At 48.7% G+C, this 16,545-nt stretch overlaps 1 protein-coding gene across 1 annotated transcript in view; it reads right to left on the reverse strand.

The window, feature by feature from the left end:
• The window catches only part of ASIC2 (acid sensing ion channel subunit 2), a 924,670-nt gene that overhangs the window by 497,813 nt on the left and 410,312 nt on the right, over positions 1–16,545 (reverse strand).

Genomic DNA, 16,545 nt, shown 5'->3' on the forward strand with positions numbered 1-16,545 from the left:
TTCACAGATAGAGTCAGAATACTCTGAATTTAATCTTTGTTTTCTCAGCAACGTGCTTGATCCGTCTCCACACTCCACCCCCTCATGTATACTCCAAACCTTGTTTTTCTCCTCCGTAAAACAAAGGCAAACCTTAAGAACAGTCTCCAATTTTAAAACTTCTATCACTTTAAAGAGCATTGGACACTTTTTTAATCTAGGCAAATTCCCTTACTTCTCTCTACTGCTGGCTTTTCAAAATGAAATTCACCCGCAGACAATAACACAATAAGATGGGCGGAGTCAGGGTTGCCTGGCTGTCACCCTACTTCCCAGAGGGAAGGGTGCGGGGACACTACTGACTTCCCCAAGGCTAACTGAAAAGCCCAGGCCACAGTGCCTCGACCCACCCCAGCCAAAGCTGCTTTTTAGATGGTTTCATTGATTAGCTGAGTCTGGGAAAGGGGAGGGGGGTGGAGGACAGGCTACTAGCTTTGCTGTGGTTGTTTTTCTTTATTGGGCTCATGGTGCTTTGAATTCCATAACTCATAAACCAGAACTGGGGTCAATCTCATCTCAGGTATATGGGGACAGCTGATCTGCATTGCAAATTGTCCACAGCAAACCTTGCTCCCAAATTATTGTGAGATTGTCACTTACCCTGCCTAAGTCCATTTTGGCAAGAAAGATCCTATTTCTTACTGTTCATGGTCTTATATTAGAACTGTTTATGGTTGGCTGTTTCCCTACCTCTCTGGCGTCTCCCGACCTAGAAGACAAGTTCCTGCAGAGGGGGCACCTGGCTATCCAACTGTCAAACTGATTTTATGCCCTGACCATGAGCTTCCTCCTAATACGGGAGGAGGGAGCCAGCTCATCACAGCTCTGTTCATATTCGACTCTAAGCTTCAAGACTTAAACTCCAGGACGGTGCCTGTCCTGCTTCAGCCGGTGCTTTGCATCAGTGTCAAGGACAATCTCATAGTAGAAACTACCAAGGGATTCAGGACTGGCTCTCTTAGAGACGTTCAGGTTTCCACACCCTCCGGCTGCTTCTGGAACATGCCCAGAAAATTGTGAAGCCCAGAGCACTGAACACACCAGTGTTCAAGAGTAAATACTCAAGCAGCTCTGTGTAAATCACAGAAATGATGCTCTCCTGACATTTGCCAGTTTTATTCAACCACAGCATGGGCAATTAAGAATAAACTGTGTTTGATTTCTCTGTGGTTAGGAAAGGCTATTGATGAGACCACATCCTGGAGCTGAGTCGGCAGGTCCCGAGACAGGCATGTTCTGGGCTCCCAGAGCAGGGGCTGGGCTCCCGCAAGCCTCTGCTTGGGGTTAGCCCAGCCAGAGCTATGAGCCCTTTGAATTCTTTCCTTTTCCTTGCCCTGGCCCTGAACCCCTTAGCAAGGTATGGGAATCTTATTTCCAGAAAACCAATTTATTTTTCCATTTATTTAATTAATTGAAATTGCTAATACTTCGGCTTCCAGGTCATAAACACTGGGTAATAAACCCCCCGCTACATCTGTCCAGTGCTTTAGTATTCACTAAGCACTTCCACAGTCATTATCTGGTGTGACCCTTAGAACACTCCTGGCGGTAGGCAGGGAAGGGATTACAAATGGTCAGTTTATAGAGAGGGAGATGTGTGTTGCCAATGGTTACAGGAAGAACGGAGCAGAGCCAGGACAGAAGCTGGTGTTTATATTCTAAGTCCAGTCCTCTTATCAAGAGTTTACCCAGGACTGAGGGTATTCCCAGGATCTGGGAATTTTAGTTTTAAAACTGGGGAAGTCCAGGCAAACTGGGAGGAACTCGTCATCCTACTCCAGGACCTCAGGCTGTCTCTCATAATGGGGCACCTGTCACCCCCACCAGGTTCAGCTGAGGGAGGTGACCTGTGACCTGGCGCAGGTGAGGCAGATATTGCATCTGGACTGTTGCAACAAAGTGTGTTACAGCTCAGTTGTGACAGCAGCCTGGATCCTGACGAGAGACCAAGCAGCACGCGAAGAGTTGGAGAACTCAGGTTTATTATTGCTGGCGGGCCCAGAGGAGTTAGCACTCCCAGCCCTGGACCCCGTCTGTAGGTTTACACAGGCTTTTATGGGTTGCCAGTCTAGACTTTGCAACATCATGTGCAAATAAGGTGTAACAAAGTTGACTAATCAGGAATGAGCTTTGTAGAAATGGACCAATCAGGAGTTATCTCAGGGAACCAATAGAATCTTAGGGGTAAATTCTGCTTTCCTAGAAGCAAGCCATTTTAGAAGCAAAAAGCAAGATAATGCCACTGGGCCAGGGAACTGGATGGTGCTGGCAGTAAAGTAGTGGCCCTGCCTGGGGGTCCTACCTGCCTTTTTCATGGGGCTTCCCATCTCAGACCAGTCTATTGGGCTGTGAGCTGACAACAGTCAACTGTGACTGACAGATGATCTATCTGAGCCAGAGCTTGGGTTGGGGCTGGTTGGTTGCACAGGGACAGGTGGTAGAGCCTGGACATATGAGTGACCCCTCCTGGTTGGGCTGCTCATGGAGAGTGTTCCCAGGAGAAGGATTCTGAGAACCTTAGGGTACTGAGCCAGAGGGGACACTGACAGGAACTGCCTGGTCAGAAGGACCCAAGACAGAGATACGATGATCTAAAGACAAAGATGGGGCAGAGGAACAACAGATGGATGGATAGGACAATAGAGGAGGAGGGAGGGATGAGGCAGAGGAAGAACAAGCAGAGAAAGGGGTGCATATGAGGTAGTCTGAGCCAGACACAAGGCTTGCCACGGTCAGCTGCCATCCGCAGCATCTCTCTCCTTTGTGGGCTTAACTCCCTCCCTCCCAGCCCAAAGTCAAGCTCTTCTTAATAAACTAGCCAATCCCATGTGGCTGGGGAGGGTGGGAGGAGAAATGATGTGCCCAAGGAAGCCTGAGCCTGAGTCTGAGCTGGGTAGGGAGTGCCTTTGTCTGGGTTAATGGGCATTTAGCCTTGAACCCCAGCAAAAACCAGGCGAGCCACCTGCTCACTCATCCACATGCCCCCTTGTTAGCTTCACTCTGGCCTGGGAACTTAGCTGCCTTCCCCTGATGCTTCGGGACAAGAATGCAGGGTCTCTGTTTGCCTGGCTTGTTAGCACTTTGACTTCCTTAATGTGGAGGGATTCAAATCTGATTGGGAAATCGTTAAGCTAAACCAAGCCCAGAACACAGCAATTGAGTAGGAAACTGTGGACCCCAGCTGCACTTTCTCCTCCCCCCGCTGTGTCTGAGATCAACTCACAGGCAGGGAGAGAGGGGCCCTTGGCATGGGCATCCGCACTAGGTGCATGGAGACAGCCACCGGGCTGGCAAGAAAGGCCCAGGAATTGGAGTGAATGTGGGAAACTGTATAGTAATGCGGGAGGGCATGTAAATAACACAACAGGAGTCAGCAAGCAGATGGGGTCTCCCAACTTCTTGGTGATGGAAACCATGCAGGATGTGGTCACTTGTGTTCTGGTTTTTTTCTCTTCTACCTGCTGGTCTTGATCTTTCATCTGAGTTGGATTTTCCTTAGTCTTGATATATTTCAGCTGTATCTTTCTATCTTATTACATGTATTTCCTGAAAGTAGCCTCAAATCCTCTGTGGGACAAAGTGAGGAATAAAGAGGCAATCTGACCAGCCCTTCCACCAATGTCTTGTTTGGAGTATAGGCTGTGGGGTAAGCCGACGTCACAGGGGATGCAGAATGGTAGAGGGGGGAGGGCACCCCTCACCCATCCCCCGGCCCCAGCCCAGCTGCTGTTGGGAGCCCCCTCTAGGCCATGCCCCCCTTCCTAGTCTCAGAAGAACCCAGCAAGTGGGTAAGGCCCCCCCACAAGACGCCGGGGGGTAGAGAGGTCATTCACAGCTGTTGGCTTGCCAGGTTACCCTGTCCCAGGGCCTTATTACATGTGGCTTCCTGAATGTCTGCATAGACAATCCAGTCAATCTGGAACTTTCTTTCTAAGTTCCCCCAGCCCATCTCTACTACCCAGGGGAAGCCTTCATATCCACAACTTGAGTGAGTTGAGACACCCCTTAGAAAATGATTGGGCTGTGGAGAAAGCTTCCCAGCTGGGCTCCTGACTATGCCAAATTTAGTTCTGCCCTGGAGTCTTCTCATTGTCAGTTCCCATGGCCTGTTGCAGGAGCTTCCTGTTTCTTCAAGTCCCTTCTCAGGCTTTAGGTCTTAAATGTCACCTTCCCAGAAATGGCTTCTCTCACCAGCCCATCTAAACTTGGTCCAACCCCAATGCTCTGTCTGAACTCAGAACTCTCTGTCACATCATTCAGCTTCCAACCCAGCGTTTATCACAACCTACAACCCCCTTCTTTATTTATTCCTTTGCTTTTTTCTACGACTTTCCATGAGCAGGGCATCAGCCTTACAGGGCAGAGGCCTGGTATGTTTTGATCCCTGCTATATCCCCAGCACCTAGAACTGTGGCTCAAACACTCGAGGTTCTTAATAAATATTTGTGAGAGGAGTGTGTCCATCACTTAAAGCAGGAGTTGGCAAACTACAGCCTGTGGGCCAAATCTGGCCCGCTGCCTGTTTGTGTAAATAAAGTTTTATTGGAATGCAGCCTCATCATTTACATATTGTCTCTAGCCGTTTCAGTGCAACCATGGCAGACACTGAATACTTGGGACAGATGCCGTGTGACTCATGAAGCTGAAATTATTTACGATCTGACCCTTTACAGAAAATTTTGCTGACCCCTGGCTCAAACCATAAACCTTACAATAGCTTATTCAACAGAGACATTTAGTATTTCACTTGCCAAGAAACCAGAAACAGCAGGTTTCGGGGTCATTTCAGTGGCTCAATGATCATGGACTCATCAAGGACTCATGGTCCGGTTATTATGCACTCTGCTCGCCAGTGATAGCCTCCCTCAAGGTTCCAGGATGGCTCCTGCAGCCATAAGCATGTATGTCCTTGTAAGTCAGAGCTCCATGGAGGAAGGGGTGTACTGAGAGCAAAAGCTGGCTTTCCCTTTTCCCAGGGAGAAAAATCTCCTCCCCCAGAGATAACAATGGCTTTCTCCTTGTGTTTTATTGGCTAGAACCAGATCACATGCTCCTTACTCAGCCAATCGTTGGTAAAGGGGATGAGGGCCACCCTAATTGGCTCAGACCAGTCACAATTCATGCCTGGAGGCTGGGCATGCTGCCTTTAGAAATTGGAGAGGAAGAGGATGCATGCCAAGGTGCATGAGTGAAGCACACCCCAATTCTTCGCCCTGGAGATGGCTGTGATTAAGGACTGAAGTTTGTCCACCTCTCCCGTTGATAGAATCAGAAACAGATGGGCCCACTGTTACTCTTTTTCCCCTTGCTAGCTTTTAGGTTGATCTTCTCTCTCATCCTGTACCCTGTCTACCATTTTCTCGCCACCAACCACCAGCCTTGATGGTAATGACTTCAGGCAAGCAGGTCCTAGCTGACTTTATGACAGCCCCATTTGATCCAGCTTTTCCTAAGGAGACAGCCTGGTTTCACGACAAAGATTTGAGGGCCACCCAAAGGGAATGTAAAATGCCCCAAATTATATTCCCCACCTACCAAGTCCAATGTTTTAAACCCAGTTATGCAAGACATTTTGGCTTAATGCATTGTTCTCCAGAATGCCTCTGTTAAAATGGATGAGACTTTCAAAAGGCCATGCATGGTGAGTTTATGACTTAATCTCAAAGGCATGAGGTCATACATCATCTTGGACAGCAGAAACATTGACTTTGAGGGGAGCAGGGAGCAGTGCTATGATGGAAGCAGCATGGGACCATGAGCCGGGACCACCTGGAGTCTAGTTCCCTTTATCTATTCATTTTTGATGCACCCAGGAACATTCCCTTTCTCTCTCTGGACCTCACCTTCCTCGTCTATTCCATGGAAGGGCTGGATTCAGTTAATTGGGGTGGGGGGGACCTTCCAGCTGGTTAAAAGGGATCAGCCATGCCCTTTGGCAGTTTCATGCCCACATTCTCGCATTCTTTCACTCACCATTCCTTCAGCCACTGTTTTGGCCCATATTTACTGAGTACCTCCATGTGCCAGGAGTTTTGCTGGATGCTGGAACTACCACAGTCCCTGCCCTCAAGGAGCTTACTGTCCAGTGGGGAGGACACTCCCCACTGCACACAAGCACATATGACACCACGTGACAAGTCTGATGACAAGAGCTCCTTGTAAGCTCACGGCAGCTCAGGGCAGGGAGAGCAGATAGATGTTACCTAGTACAAAAGGTCAAGGTGGCTTCCCAGAGGTGGTGATGTCTACATCAAGACCTGAAGGAGGAGTCTGAGTTAATCAAACTATAGAGAAGGAGAGTGACAATTTCCCTGGTGGGGGCAGGGCATCAGCACGTGCTAAGACCTGTTAATGAATATTTATTCCATATCTGAAGTTCAGTTTTTTTTTTCAATCAAGCCACGTGCTGTTGCCTATTTAAAATTATGGTGGGAAGATCAGACAAGTTTAAAAAGAACCTGAACCTAGTTTATCCAACCAACCACCATTGTGATAATAGTTGATATCTGTTTCATTTATTTAAAACCTATGATATGCATTTCAAACATGCCACCTGTATCAGATCCATTAATTTAAAACAGGATTACTGAAGTGTCACAATGTGCTGGGCATTTGGTTAGAATCAGAGATGTGAAGGAGAAGAGAACTTGGCCCATACGCTCCAGGATCTCACAGCTGGAGACAGTCTAGTGCATTAATAATCAGAGTACAGCATGTCCCAGGTGCACAGGGGATGTTGTTCCAATCAGGCTGGATCCAGGAAAGCTTTCTGTAGGCCATTAGCCCTGAATTGAACTACTTGTCTTATTCATTTATTCATTCATCCAATCATTCATTCATTATTTTTAGTTGCAGCAAAATACACATAACAAAGTTTGCATTTGAGTCATATTTCAGTGCACAATTTAAGGACATCAAATCCATTGACAGTGTTGTGTAAGCATCACCACTATCCAAGCCCAGCAACCTCTCATCATCCCACACCGAAACCCTGTGCCCATGAGCAATAACTCCCCATCCTCACTTCTTTCCAGTGCCTGGTAACCTCTACTCTGCTTTGTCTCTATGAACTTGCCTACTCCAGATGCCTCATCTAAGCAGAATCAGACAATATTTGTCCTTCCATTTCACCCAGCACACCATCTTCAAGACTCACCCGCGTTATAGCATAGATCAGTATTTCATGCTTTATAAGGATGAATGATATTCCACTGCATGGATATACCCCATTTAATTTACCCATTCATCTGTTGGTGGACATGTGGCTTGTTTCCCCACCTCTGGTGAATAATGTTGCTATGAGCATCAATGTACTAGTGTCTGTCTGAGTCTCCGTTTTCAGTTCTCTTTGGTAGATACCTGGGAGTGGAACTGCCAGATCATACAGTAATTCTACTTACCTTGAACTTTGAAGGCTGAGAATGACTGGACAGGAGGAAGGGAACACACTGTGTGGGGTAATGCCAAGAGACGTCATGCTTCTGTGAGGTGACCACCCATCCCATGATCTCTCACCCCTCCTTCTCTTGCAGACTATGCTGTGTGTCCCACCATGATGACAGCCACCACGATCGATTCCTGGTTTCCCCAGGAGAGCGACTCTGTGGTACCCTTTATGAGATGCACTCCTTTCCCATCTCCTTCCCCAGTTCCACACAGCCCAGAACACCCCAGGTCTTTCCAGGGTCTGGTAAGTACTCTTCTGCCTACCTCACAGTATCTTCTTTTTATTGAAGTATTGTTGATTTTCAGTGTTTCAGGTGTACAGCAAAGTGATTCAGTTATATGTATGTGTATTCTATATATGAATTCTTTTTCAGATTCTTTTCTATTAAAAGTTATTACAAGACATTGAATATAGTTCTCTGTGCTATACAGTAGGACCTTGCTATTTATCTGTTTTATATATAGTAGTGTGTATCTTTTAATCCCACATATTATATGCTATCACTTACATGTGGAATCTAAAATTCTAAAATAATGGTACAAATGAACTTATTTACAAAACAGAAACAGACTTACAAGACACAGAAGAAAATTTGTGGTTACCAAATGGGAAACAGGGGCGGGGGAAATAAACTTAGAATTTGGGATTAACAGATACTCAGTGTGTTGTTTTGAAGATCAAAGGATGGTATGAATTTGAAAGTGCCTAAAGCCGTGGTACAGTTGTTTACGATCCTATCTGTCGCTATGGTCCTCATTGTCACCTTTGTTAGAACACTCACTGGGCCTCCCAGTGGCCTCCCCTGGCCCTGGGGAGCTCACCACAGCCCCCTAACAGGTCCTCCTCTGAGGTGAGGAACAGGGTCCTTCCTTCCCAGTCAGGTCCACCAAGCCCATGGGGACAAAACCCAAGGATGAGACCTTAAGCAGCTGTATCTCTACACTACACCCGAGTCGTCCCGTCACTAACATCTGTGATGATAACAGAGAGAAGTGGAATTTACCCAGTACCTCCTGAGAGATGCGAAGGAAGCCAGGCTACTTTTCTCATGTCCAAGGTTGACAGGTCTGTCTAGGAGAGTATGTCCAGAAATTCTGCAGCAGCAGCTCCTACCTCAAAAAATTAATTCCCCCAGGCACGGTTTATTTGATTTCAAACATCTGAAACATATTTTTTGAGAAGCAAGCATATGCTTGGCACTTGCTAGGCCCTGTGGGGGTACAGAAGCCTAAGATCTGGGGTCTTAGCTTCCAGCCCAGTCATTGCATTTATTCCAAGGGCTTCAAAATGATAAGCGTCTATTTTCTGTCACCTCAGTTCCAATTATATCCTGCTGGTCTGGGCTCCAAGTGTGACTGCCTTCCTCTGCTAAAGGCTGTCCATATAAGTCACTGCTTTGCTTTAGCTTGGGGAAGTTGTCTCTTAGTTCCTGCCTGCCTGTCTGGTTTTTATCTATAGTCAGTGAGAACACAGGAACCTGTCTGACACAGTATATGATAAAATTCTAAATTGTCTGACACACAAAATCGCCCCCAGAGTCCCTGAACTACTCCAGACCTCTGATAATAAACACAGCTCTGGTTTCCCCTTAGGCTCAGCATGGCAAAGAGGTGGTATCTGTGCTTCCATTCCTTAGCCCCTAGCAGGCATGACTAATCGATCATGGTGCTTTTGGGCTGAGCCAGGGTCTGGCTTCTCACCTCTTCTCAATGCAATGCTCTAGGCAGCCACCTTAGAACTGATCCGAGTTGGTGCTCACAGTATGCAGTAGACACCGTCTGTGTCCCATGTCCTCAGCCCCCAGCTGCTGGAAGTATTAGCTATAACAGCCCGCAACGGCAGCTTTCCCCTGAGCATTGCCCTCTGCTGGCCCCGACAGAGCCACCTCACCAGGAAAGGGGCAATGTCATGCCTTGACTGACACAGGGGTACAAAGACCTGGCTCCTTTGCTACTGATACACAGACATATCCTTGGCATCAGGCTTGGCCTGGCTTCTTCCCTTGCTATATCCTGCTTCCCTCCCATGCTTACCGGTGGTATCTGAGAGCACACCTTCAACAAATCTCCGCACAAGCATCCCCGGGTCAGGTTCTGTTCCTAGGGAACCTGAACCAAGCCAGGTCATTTGTCACACTTGCCTCTGACCCTCTACCCAGGAAGGAAAAACCAAAGGCAAGGATAACTTGGGTGTATGTGCAAAGCTTTGTGTTCTCGTTCTTCGGCCCAATAAATACATAATCTACTCTCAAATACGTCCCGAGCCCTGGAAATTTGTTGGGCCCTGGGGACACACTGTCATACAAGACCAAGGTGGCCCCTGTCCTCACAGAGCCAGAGACTTTCTACTTCAGAACCAAGAGGAAGAAGGAAGAGGGTTGAACAGAAAGAACAGACGATTCTGAAGAATCTCTCAGAAGACAGACTTGGAAGCAAATATTTTGCTCTGGTTTACTATTACCTAGAGCAGGAGTTTTATCATTTGTGGCTTAGAGATTCATGGAAGAGCTTCAGAGGGTTGATAATCCCTGCCCCCGCAACTGAAATGCAAATCTTGGTTTTTTTGGTTTTTCAAAATGACCCATATTGTCCACCAGATTCCCCGAGGCGTCTGTGAACCACAAAAGTCAAGAATCACTGCTTAGGTTTTGTGGCCAGAGGATCCAATGGTCTTGAGACAAAGACAGAGAGAGGTTTTGGATAATATCAGAAACATCCACAGATGATGCAGCAACTGTGTGTGCTGGGATGCAGTGGAACATCTGGCTGATAAAACACTCCCTCTTTGCAATGGTTTTGAGCCATGCAGTGCCTGCAGTTTAGAGCTGGGCGCCCGCTCACTGCTGGGCACTTGGTGGTCCCTCTGGGCCTCCTCGTTGGTAACACAAGCAGACAATTCTCCATGGCATCCTCAAGGTCTGGCCCATCACTGTTGTGCTGCGGTTTTGTGAAGCACCTGAGAAACCATCTACTCCGGGCTCTACTTAAGAGTCTGCGGAGTGTAGTGACCCAGTGTGGGGCTCCAGAGCTAGGAAACCTAGGTTTGGATCTCAGCGTTGCCACCTGGGCAGGTTTCCTCTCGGAGCCTCTGGGAAACGGCAATATAATGGATAATAGTGACGTCTCCCCATAGGGTTGCTTTGAGAAGCAATACAGTCAACCATGAAGCGCTTAGACCAGAGCCAGGCACACAGTTGGTACTCACAATGTGCATAGAGGAGAGAACTAAAGGGCAAGGGATAATGACCAGGAGGTCAGTACAGGGAGGCAGGACTCTCCCTTGGATTCTGGTATCGTAGCCAGGGCTCTCCCCGCCGCAACCTCTGCCGTTCGCTTCTCTGAAGGCTGCGTGGTTTCTCAGTACCTGCAGGACCACAGCCTCAGGGAAGCCCACCTCCTGGGCCCGCGGATGCCCCAACCGTCAGAGAGGTTTGACGATGCCTCTAAGGACCAGGAAGTGCCTGTTGTTGTCATTTTTGACTCCCATCCCCATCCCCACCTCTGCCAAGTCCCAGGGCCCCAGCTTGGGGCTCTTGTCCCTCCAGGAAGATCCTGCTTTACCTCAAATGCAAGACATCTCATCTTGCTGGATCCTAGCTCACTTTTCCCCCCACAAGGTTTATGTGATCTGTTCCACGCATCTGGATCCCGAGCTGCCACTGGCCACGTGCTGCGAGCTCGCAGTCCTGGCATTCTGCCACAGGCTGACGTGGGTCATCTCTACGTGTTCCCAGGCAGACGGTTGACTCAGTCTTAACCTTTCTGTTCACCAGCTGCCTGCTTCCAGAGCCTTCTCTGCATCTCTAATTTCAGGCCATTTTACACTAGGGGCACATGTCTATTTGGAAATGGGAGTGAGAGAAACCCAGAGATGGTCAGCATGGGTCCATAGTGAGTTAGAATACAATTAACATTCCTGTTACTAACAGTCTCCTCTTGCCTTCAGTACTTTGTAATTTACAAAGCACATTTATGGCTCGCTGTCCCATCTGTTCCTACAACAATATGATAAGGTAGATCTGATCTCCATTTAACTGGTTAGTAAGCTCAGGCCTGGAGAAGTTAAGGAACTTGCCTAAGGCCAGACAATTTTTTTAGAGGTAAAATGAAAAACCACTGTCTGTCTGACTTGAAGTTCAGCATGTTTCCTGCTACACCACAACTGGGGTCTCCGAAGTTTAAGAGGCCCAGGGCAAGTGGAAAGAGGTTAGCAAGGTAGGGGAGAGGAGTGGGGTCCTCAGGAGACAAGGGGCCAGAGAACAGGGGCCCAGATTATTCTATAGCACAGCACAGTACACACCTAAATGAGCCTGCCAGCTCTCGCCTTCCCACCTAGGTAGCCGACAGCCAGATTAGGAGCCCCAGGGGCCTCACTTTAGGGATTCCCACCCCTGTCTCCTCCTTCCCATCAGAGCTCCCAGGAGCTGATGTTGTGTCTTAGAAACTGAGCTTGAGCTTAAAAACCAATCAGACCTGAATGTAAAGCTTTATTTGACTACCGAGAGATCTTGGGCAAGTTACACAGCATCCCCGAGCTCTGTTTCTTCATCTGCAAAACTGGAACAAACACATCTGCCCAGTAGGGTGGCTATGAAGATTAAATTAAATAATGGATGCATTGCTGTCAGTGATATTTGGGGAGTAATGGCCCGTGAAGAGGATTAGCCACATGGCCAGAGAAACCCGAGAGGGCTCGGTGCAGGGGTGCCAGGCCAGGCTGGGCGGCGTCCCGCCTTCTCCGGGCTCCATTTCTTTTCTGGATCCCCTTCTGTTACAAGCTAAACAGTCCCTCCTCCTCACTGATAGCCTCTGGCTACAGACTGTATAAGGCTCCCTGCTTAGCACTTGCTTAGCCAAGCTGGGCCAATTAAGCTGCATTCCTCTAATTGTTTTGGTGGCTTTTCTCTGAACTCCCTCCAACTTGTCTACAAATCGGTTCTAAATTTAGACTCAAGTGCCAGATCTCGGTCGGTGCTCTGAGCCTCTCTGGTCTAGCCAGCCGTGAGGCTTGCACGCCTTGAGCGGCAGGCTTTAGGGATCTCTCTCTTTCTCTTTCTCTCTCTTCGCGATTTCCCCCTAATCATGGACATAAAGGCAAGCAATGACTTCGTGATATGATTTATTTTGTTTGCACGGTGCAGGTCCATACTTAGAAAACAGTTTTTCTTATTTGAACTTCCAAGAAAGTGATGGTAGAAAATTAAAGGGGGGGGGCGGTTAATGGAAGGCACAAATTCTTTTTAAGCTCTGGAAACTGCACAGCGGAAACAAAACAACTTTGAAGCAGCAGGAGGGGAGGTAAAGGGGTGGGGGCTTGAGTAAAGTGGTGTCTTCCCTGTTTCTTTATGCTCCCCCACCAACCTTTCTGGTTTGTATTCATTAAAGCATCAGCCTTAAGCATTGTTGCTTCTAATAGACCGTGAGGTGTCTTCGTCAGGCAATTAGGACCCTCCTGACCCCCAGGAGCCAGGCTTAAAAGAGCCCTATCTTCCCTTCTCCTCTCCTTTCCTTCCTCCCTCCCCTGCTCTCCTCTCCTCCTCACCGTCTTCTAGCTCATCCTCCTTTCCCCCCTCTATTTCATCTTCCTCTCCCCTCTTCTTCCTCCCCTTCCTTCTCCTCCTCCTCCTGTCTTGTCCTTCTCTGTCTACAACAGATTTCTCGTCCCCAGCCATCTTTCACCCCAATAGAATGGCTTCCACTCTTGAAAGCCCTCCCATACCCCTAGTCTCAGTGGAGTTAACAGCCCTGCGTTAACTTGACCCCCTGCCCTGGCTCCATTTGACAGATGAGAAAATAAAGCCTAGGGAGGCCCAGCCACACACACAGCATCATACAGCTCACGGACGACAGGCTCTCAAAAAGATCCAGGACTTCTGGCCTCCGTCTTGGTCACAGTCTGTGCTCTCCAACATTTGTCGAATGAAAAAATGATCTCACTACGGGTTAAAGGATCAGATCAACATGGCCGAAGGCTTAATAAGGCTGCTCGAGAAGCCAGACTCTCCTGTCATCTGGAACCTTGCTCCGATCCACCCAGAGGACACCTGTTGACTCTCCCCAGCAAATCAGGCTACCTGCCTCTCTGCTGTCACCAAAGTCCCCAGGAGCATCTCAGTTGTAGAGGATGCCCAGGGGGTCCTGTGGGCACAGACACATGATGATTGGGTGGAAGAAATACCTCGACCGACAGCCAGAGAGTGTTTCCACTTACTGCAGACTCCAAGTCTCTTTCTCCCAGAGTCTCCAAAGGGTGTCAGCGCATGCATTTACATCTGTCAACAAGTGTGGGATGTAACAGTATTCTGGGCACAGTGCAGATAAGGATCCTGGCCCCTGGACAGGTGACCTGTCCCTGCTACATAAAGCGGGCCTCTCCCTTCCACCCACACGACTTCAGTTTTGTCTCTGTAAGAACCAGGTGGGAGAATGAGGTTGACCAAATTTTACAAACTACAAAGTTTATATAAATACAAAGAACTCTTTTGCTGCTGGGATTACAAGCATCAAAGGAGTAGTGTTGGTCTGACACGGGATGGAATCAAAGTTGGCGGGCCACTCTGAGGCCACGTTGGACGACCTCTCCCCCTGACAGAGGCTGAGGACACTGAGGCCCGGAGTGGAGTGAAACCCGGACGGGCCACACTGCGGGTCACAGGAAGGGACGCTTTCAGAACTGGGCTCTGGGCTTCCCCTCTTTCTGGGTGCTGCTTGTAATCTCTGCTTTTCTTTCCCTGACTTCCCCCCCCCCCTTTCCTTTTCTTCCACAAAATTCAATTCATGCAAAATGCCTTCAAAATACTCCTTTTCCCACCACTTTTACTCCATCCAAACATATCTGGCCTCTGTCCCATTACCTCAAGATCCTGTGATGTGGCTTTAAAAAAATTTGATTAACGAATCCATGCTGAGGGGTTAAGAAAGAAGAAACCATGGCATCCAACTGTGCCCCTTCACCCGAGGACCGTTTTCACTTAGACAGAGGCCTCCGCAGACCTCAGAGAACGAGAAATGACTGTTAATAGACTTTCAGGTTCCGTGGCAGGCCACTGGAGACGCTGCCCTGATTGCCTGTTGTTCGGGCTTGATCTTCCGGGGCCGGGGACATGTCTCATTAAGTAATCCTCACAGTCTCTCCTCGTGATTAAATCTCTGGCTTCTTCCCCTCTGTCGGCTCATGGCTCTGCCCTTCTGAGCTCTGTGACCCTGATTGATGGCACTGACCATTTCCGATGGCTTCGACCCACAGGGCATCCATCGGGAGGCTGGTTTCTGACCTGGAGTGTTTGCAGGTCACATCCTCTTCTCTGGGTCAAGGATGCAGCTTGAGCCTCTTTGGGTACCTTCAGGAGTTAAACCTAGTAGGTTCCCGTTGAGCGTGGAAGCAGGGGAAGGGCATGTTCCTGGGGGCAAAAACTGTTTGTGATCACTGGGAATTTAAAAGAAAACTGCCCCAGGGGAAAAGAAACAAGCAGACAATTTTCCTCTTGGTACAAGGTGCCTGTTCCCTTTTTCCCTTCCCAGCTGGCTCTCGGACTTTCTGTCTCCTATACCGTCTTGCGTGCTTAGAGTCTATTACAAATGCTGACATTTCAGCATTTGATGGATACCAGTGCTGGACTGCGAGAGGCCTTGGTGCCTCCAGGACAAGGAAGGATGAAATGGCCAAATTTGGAGAATCTAATGTCAGCAATTTTGGAAATTATCTAATTTAAGCCGCCTTGAGTGCTTTGTCAGGAAGGCTAAGACTGTCCACAGGGTACTCAAGGATGTGGTTTGCTGCAAAGAAATAGCAACATTTAGACTGTGTGAGTGTATGTGCACCCGTCTGCTCCTCTGTGTGTGTGTGTGTGTGTGTGTGTTTGTGTGTGTATGTGCGTGCATATTAGAGTCATAGGAGGTCAGAGCTGAAGAACCAATAAGGAAGGTCTAGGTGAACCCTCTTGTTTCCTGGAAAAAGACACTGAAGCCCAGGACAGCGCCCTTTTCTGTCCAGTGAGACCCTTGATATCTGCCCTGTGTGCCTTGCAGGGGTACGAAAAGGGTCAATAAAATCATGAATATGAATTTGCTTTGAAAATTTTTTTTAAATTTGAAAATGTGAGTGAATCCCCACTGCACGTGGGATTAGGTCCAGAACGGGAAGATGCTGTCCTTGTGAAGGACAGAGCTGCTTTGGGGTACAGGGAACAAAGGGCAAGGAGGGGTGGAGGGGAAGGCCATTCTCCAGGATCCCCGGGAGCCCCACCCTGATACACACACAGCTGAAGGTTGGACAGTCCGGAAGCCCGTTGAGAAGGATTTAAAGAGGGCACGGGGAGGTTCACTGGAGTGGATGGGACAGTTGGCCCCATTTCAGAGCTTGTGCAAGACTTCCTAATAACCCAAGATTCTCACTTGGGGATGCCAAGGGGCTGCAGGCCATCAGGTCTGGGGCCCAGAGCCGCCCAGGCTTGAATGTCCATGTCCCTGGACCACAGCTGGCTAGAGCAGAGTAGCACGTGGGTGAGGAAATGGGCTGAGGGAAGGGTATTTGGCTGAAGCCACAGGGCAGGATATGTTGCGATGAGGGTTGAACCCAGGCCACCGTGGCCCCAAATGCAGGACTGCTTCTCCAGCATCACAAATCAGGTTAGGAGACAGAGAGAGGGGTGACCTGCACCGAGGAAGATTACAGCCCTAGAAAGGGCCAGCCTGGGCTCTGGCTGGGGGAAGCTCTGGACCCTGATGGCTTCCTTTCTCCTCTGAGGGGCATTGGGTAAGCACTGCCACTTTTCCAGAAAGGACAACTCAGACTTACTACCCCTTTATCCAGTTGCTCGAGCCAGAATCCTTCATGCAACCCTTTAATCGGCTCTTCTTTGGAAATAGGTCCAGAATCCAGCCAGTTCTCATCACCTTCAGTGCTCTCAACCATCTCGCTCATGGTCTCCTGCCCTTCCCTGCTTCCACCCTTGCTGCCCTGCCCTCTCATCTCTGCACAGCAGCCAGGGAGACTCTGCTCACACATCAGTCAGATCATGTCTTTCTTCTGAAGGAAACCACCCCCTGCAAATCTCCCTG

The sequence above is a fragment of the Camelus ferus genome, chromosome 16 (genome assembly GCF_009834535.1).
Source record: "Camelus ferus isolate YT-003-E chromosome 16, BCGSAC_Cfer_1.0, whole genome shotgun sequence".
Taxonomy (NCBI): Eukaryota; Metazoa; Chordata; class Mammalia; order Artiodactyla; family Camelidae; genus Camelus; species Camelus ferus.